Below are 6,108 nucleotides of genomic sequence, written 5' to 3' on the forward strand. Positions count from 1 at the left end.
TTACATAAGCATGTTGGTGTTCAACATCTGTTGTAGTGAACATTCTAAAACTGGTGTAAAATGTTGCTGCCATATTAATAGACACGTTGAATGTTATCGTTATGATTCTGGAATCCTGCACGTAAACTGGTTGGCAAAAAAAGAGCAAAGACGGACGGTTCACTTGACGGAGAAACCGTCACTTTCCTCATATCAGACAACTCGTAACTCTGGATGAAAATGAAGGCTTTCTTTTATTGTCACTTTCCTTTTAAACCGTTAGAAATAACCTCCTGAATCCTTGTTATAACGCTGTGTATAATCCCGGACCGCAACAGCTTCTCGGCATGTTGTTAGTGTGTGAAATTCAGCACAGTATCAGCCGAGTTGACTCTAATTTCCACATTGTTTACTTGCTGACGTTTGCGAATAACAGTGGCTAGTTGGCAGAACTCTTTTTACACACCAGTAGAGTGTTTATCAGAGCGGAGCCCTGAATGTGACGTCACCCGTCATCTCGTCTCTGTAAACAATGGATGTTGCGCAGCATTTATTATGACGTCATTATATAGACTCTCTCTCAGCACCCCCCCCCCCCCCCTTGGACTGACTTCCCGCGTCCCTGGTGTTACCCCCTATGTTTTATTCGATACTTTTTCGTTTAATTTGATAAAAACGACAGTGTTACCCCTTATGCTTTTTTCCCATGATGACTGATGAAAAACAACAGTGTTACCCCTTATGGGTTTTTCATGACCACAGATAAAAAACGACAGTTTTTTTACGTTTCATTTGATAAAAACGACAGTGTTACCCTTTATGTTTTATTTGACAAAGACAACAGTGTTACCCCTTGTGTTTTTTTTCATGACGACCAATAAAAAACAACAGTGTTACCCCTTATGTTTTTATTCATGACGACCAATAAAAAACAACAGTGTTACCCCTTATGTTTTTTTTCATGACGACCAATAAAAAAAGGAACAGTGTTACCCCTTATGTTTTTTTTCAACCCTTATGGGTTTTTCATGACCACAGATAAAAAACGACAGTTTTTTTTACGTTTCATTTGATAAAAACGACAGTGTTACCCCTTATGTTTTTTTCATGACGACCAAAAAAAAACAACAGTGTTACCCCCTTTATGTTTTTTTTCATGACGACCAATAAAAAACAACAGTGTTACCCCTTATGTTTTTTTTCATGACGACCAATAAAAAACAACAGTGTTACCCCTTACGTTTTTTTCATGACAACCAATAAAAAACAACAGTGTTACCCCTTATGGTTTTTTTCATGACGACCAATAAAAAACAACAGTGTTACCCCTTATGTTTTTTTTCATGACGACCAATAAAAAACAACAGTGTTACCCAGGGACGCAGGAAGTGGGGGTGCTTAGGGTGCTGCAGCGGCCCCTGGCTGTAACTGCAAGTGAGAAGGTTTTCTGAACAAATCAATACTTTAGGGTTAGGCAGAGTGCACCCCACTGCACCACTGAGGCGATGACAATACACAATAATCAATCATCAATAAAGAGGATATACATGACATTAAAATGTATGTGTGTATTTCTATTATTTCCCTTATGTTTTTTTTCATGACGACCAATAAAAAACAACAGTGTTACCCCTTATGTTTTTATTCATGACGACCAATAAAAAACAACAGTGTTACCCCTCATGTTTTTTTTTCATGACGACCAATAAAAAAAGGAACAGTGTTACCCCTTATGTTTTTTTTCATGACGACCAATGACGACCAATAAAACCCTTATGGTTTTTTTCGTGACTAACAAAGAAAAACGACAGTGTCACCCCTCATGTTTCATTTGATAAAAACGACAACCCCTTATATTTATTTCATTTTTTTTGCGGGGATCCAATCATGAGCTGTTTAGAGTGTTAACCTCTGAAATTAACAATGCACCATCAAGACAACGGATAATGTCATCACAAAGGTTATACTTCACTTTATAATTCGCATGAAATAGAGATAAGAGTCGTCCAATAGATGACATCAACCGGACTTGAACCCCAGTCTCCAGGGGGTTAGGCAGAGTAAACTCCACTGCACCACTGAGGCGATTACAATACATAATATTCAATCGTCAACAAAGAGGATATACATGACATTAAAATGTATGTGTGTATTTCTATTATTTCCCTTATGTTTTTTTTCTTGACGACAGTCATGAAAAAGTGTTACCCCTTATAAAATATTTGACAAAGACAACAGTGTTACCCTTTGTTTTTTTTCATGACGACCAATAAAAAACAACAGTGTTACCCCTTATGTTGTTTTTCATGACGACCAATAAAAAACAACAGTGTTACCCCTTATGGTTTTTTTCATGACGACCAAAAAAAAACAACAGTGTTACCCCCTTTATGTTTTTTTTCATGACGACCAATAAAAAACAACAGTGTTACCCCTTATGTTTTTTTTCATGACGACCAATAAAAAACAACAGTGTTACCCCTTACGTTTTTTTCATGACAACCAATAAAAAACAACAGTGTTACCCCTTATGGTTTTTTTCATGACGACCAATAAAAAACAACAGTGTTACCCCTTATGTTTTTTTTCATGACGACCAATAAAAAACAACAGTGTTACCCAGGGACGCGGGAAGTGGGGGTGCTTAGGGTGCTGCAGCGGCCCCTGGCTGCAACTGCAAGTGAGAAGGTTTTCTGAACAAATCAATACTTTAGGGTTAGGCAGAGTGCACCCCACTGCACCACTGAGGCGATGACAATACACAATAATCAATCATCAATAAAGAGGATATACATGACATTAAAATGTATGTGTGTATTTCTATTATTTCCCTTATGTTTTTTTTCACGACGACCAATAATAAACAACAGTGTTACCTTATGTTTTTTTTCATGACGATCAAAAAAAACAACAGTGTTACCCCCTTTATGTTTTTTTTCATGACGACCAATAAAAAACAACAGTGTTACCCCTTATGTTTTTTTTCATGACGACCAATAAAAAACAGCAGTCTTACCCCTTATGTTTTTTTTCATGACGACCAATAAAAACGACAGTGTTACCCCTTATGTTTTTTTTCATGACGACCAATAAAAAACGAGTGTCACCCCTCATGTTTCATTTGATAAAAACGACAGTGTTACCCCTTATGTTTTTTTCCCATGACGACCAATAAAAAACAACAGTGTTACCCCTTATGTTTTTATTCATGACGACCAATAAAAAACAACAGTGTTACCCCTTATGTTTTTTTTCATGACGACCAATAAAAAAAGGAACAGTGTTACCCCTTATGTTTTTTTTCAACCCTAATGGGTTTTTCATGACCACAGATAAAAAACGACAGGTTTTTTTACGTTTCATTTGATAAAAACGACAGTGTTACCCCTTATGTTTTTTTCCCATGATGACTGATGAAAAACAACAGTGTTACCCCTTATATTTTATTTGACAAAGACAACAGTGTTACCCCTTGTGTTTTTTTTCATGACGACCAATAAAAAACAACAGTGTTACCCCTTATGTTTTTATTCATGACGACCAATAAAAAACAACAGTGTTACCCCTTATGTTTTTTTTCATGACGACCAATAAAAAACGACAGTGTCACCCCTCATGTTTCATTTGATAAAAACGACAACCCCTTATATTTATTACATTATTTTTGCGGGGATCCGAACATGAGCTGTTTAGAGTGTTAACCTCTGAACTTAACAATGCACCATCAAGACAACGGATAACGTCATCACAAAGGTTATGCTTCACTTTATAATTCGCATGAAATAGAGATAAGAGTCGTCCAATAGATGACATCAACCAGACATGAACCCCAGTCTCCAGGGGGTTAGGCAGAGTAAACTCCACTGCACCACAGAGGCGATTACAATACACAATATTCAATCGTCAACAAAGAGGATATACATGACATTAAAATGAATGTGTGTATTTCTATTATTACCCTTATGTTTTTTTTCATGACGACCAATAAAAAACGACAGTGATTACCCCTTATAAAATATTTGACAAAGACAACAGTGTTACCCTTTGTTTTTTTTCATGACGACCAATAAAAAACAACAGTGTTACCCCTTATGTTTTTTTTCATGACGACCAATAAAAAACAACAGTGTCACCCCTTATGTTGTTTTTCATGACGACCAATAAAAAACAAGTGTTACCCCTTATGTTTTTTTTCATGACGACCAATAAAACTCAACAGTGTTACCCCTTATGTTTTTTTTCACGACGACCAATAAAAAACGAGTGTTACCCCTTATGTTTTTTTTCATGACGACCAATAAAAAACAACAGTGTTACCCCTTATGTTTTTTTTCATGACGACCAATAAAAAACAGCAGTGTTACCCCTTATGTTTTTTTTCCATGACGACCAATAAAAAACGACAGTGTTACCCCTTATAAAATATTTGACAAAGACAACAGTGTTACCCTTATGTTTTTTTCATGACGACCAATAAAAAACAGCAGTGTTACCCCTTATGTTTTTTTTCATGACGACCAATAAAAACAACAGTGTTACCCCTTATGTTTTTTTTCATGACGACCAATAAAAAACGAGTGTTACCCCTTATGTTTTTTTTCATGACGACCAATAAAAAACAACAGTGTTACCCCTTATGTTTTTTTTCATGACGACCAATAAAAAACAACAGTGTTACCCCTTATTTTTTTTTTCATGACGACCAATAAAAAACGACAGCGTTACCCCTTATGTTTTTTTTCATGACGACCAATAAAAAACAACAGTGTTACCCCTTATGTTTTTTTTCATGACGACCAATAAAAAACAGCAGTGTTACCCCTTATGTTTTTTTTCATGACGACCAATAAAAACGACAGTGTTACCCAGGGACGCGGGAAGTGGGGGTGCTTAGGGTGCTGCAGCGGCCCCTGGCTGTAACTGCAAGTGAGAAGGTTTTCTGAACAAATCAATACTTTTTTTCATTAAATTATTGACATCCACCCTTTTTATGATATTTATCATATCATCGGTACTATGCTGATTTTACACAAGCATGTTGGTGTTCAACATCTGTTGTAGTGAACATTCTAAAACTGGTGTAAAATGTTGCTGCCATATTAATAGACACGTTGAATGTTATCGTTTTGATTCTGGAATCCCGCACATAAACTGGTTGGCAAAAAAAGAGCAAAGACGGGCAGTTCACTTGACGGAGAAACCGTCACTTTCCTCATATCAGACAACTCGTAACTCTGGATGAAAATGAAGGCTTTCTATTATGTCACTTTCCTTTGTAAACCTTTAGAAATAACCTCCTGAATCCTTGCTATAACTCTGTGTATAATCTCGGACCGCAACAGCTTGTCGGCATGTTGTTAGTGTGTGAAATTCAGCACAGTATCAGCCGAGTTGACTCTAATTTCCACATTGTTTTCTTGCTAAAGTTTGTGAATAACAGTGGCTAGTTGGCAGAGTTAGTCTTTTTACACACCAGTAGAGTGTTTATCCGAGCGGATCCCTGAATGTGACGTCACCCGTCATCTCGTCTCTGTAAACAACGGATGTTGCGCAGCATTTATTGTGACGTCATTATATAGATTCTCTCTCAGCACCCCCCCCTCGGACTGACTTCCCGCGTCCCTGTCTCTACCTATATTTTTCCATCTTTCTCTTTCTCACTAACCCTCCCTCTCCTTTCTCTTTCGTTCTATCGCTCCCTATCTGTCTCCTTCTTCTTCTGTCTGTCCCTCCTTATCACTCTCTCTCTCTCCATCTCCCCCTCCGTCGCTGTCTCTTTCTCCTTCGGTCTCAGGTAGTGTGGCTGCACACTAATGCCTTTCATCCATTTAACCAGAAAAAGGGAAAACGTCTCGACGTACTTCCCTGTACCCAAATGAAAAGGAAGCTTTTTTCTCCCAAATGGAGAAAGCTAGTTAGCACACCCAGCCTACTTTATAACTCCCTCCAGCCCCTCTGATGCCCTTCTTTAAAATCAATTAGGCTGCTAAGGTAATCATAATTAAATACAAAGTGCTTTGGGAAACTAACCGAGGGAAGCGACATATAAGAGTGGGGACAACTAAACAGGAAAACATGACATGTAATTAAAGTAATGTATGGAACATGGCAGTTTTCCATGTTTTAAAT

The sequence above is a fragment of the Gadus macrocephalus genome, chromosome 20 (genome assembly GCF_031168955.1).
Source record: "Gadus macrocephalus chromosome 20, ASM3116895v1".
In the NCBI taxonomy this organism is placed as follows: Eukaryota; Metazoa; Chordata; class Actinopteri; order Gadiformes; family Gadidae; genus Gadus; species Gadus macrocephalus.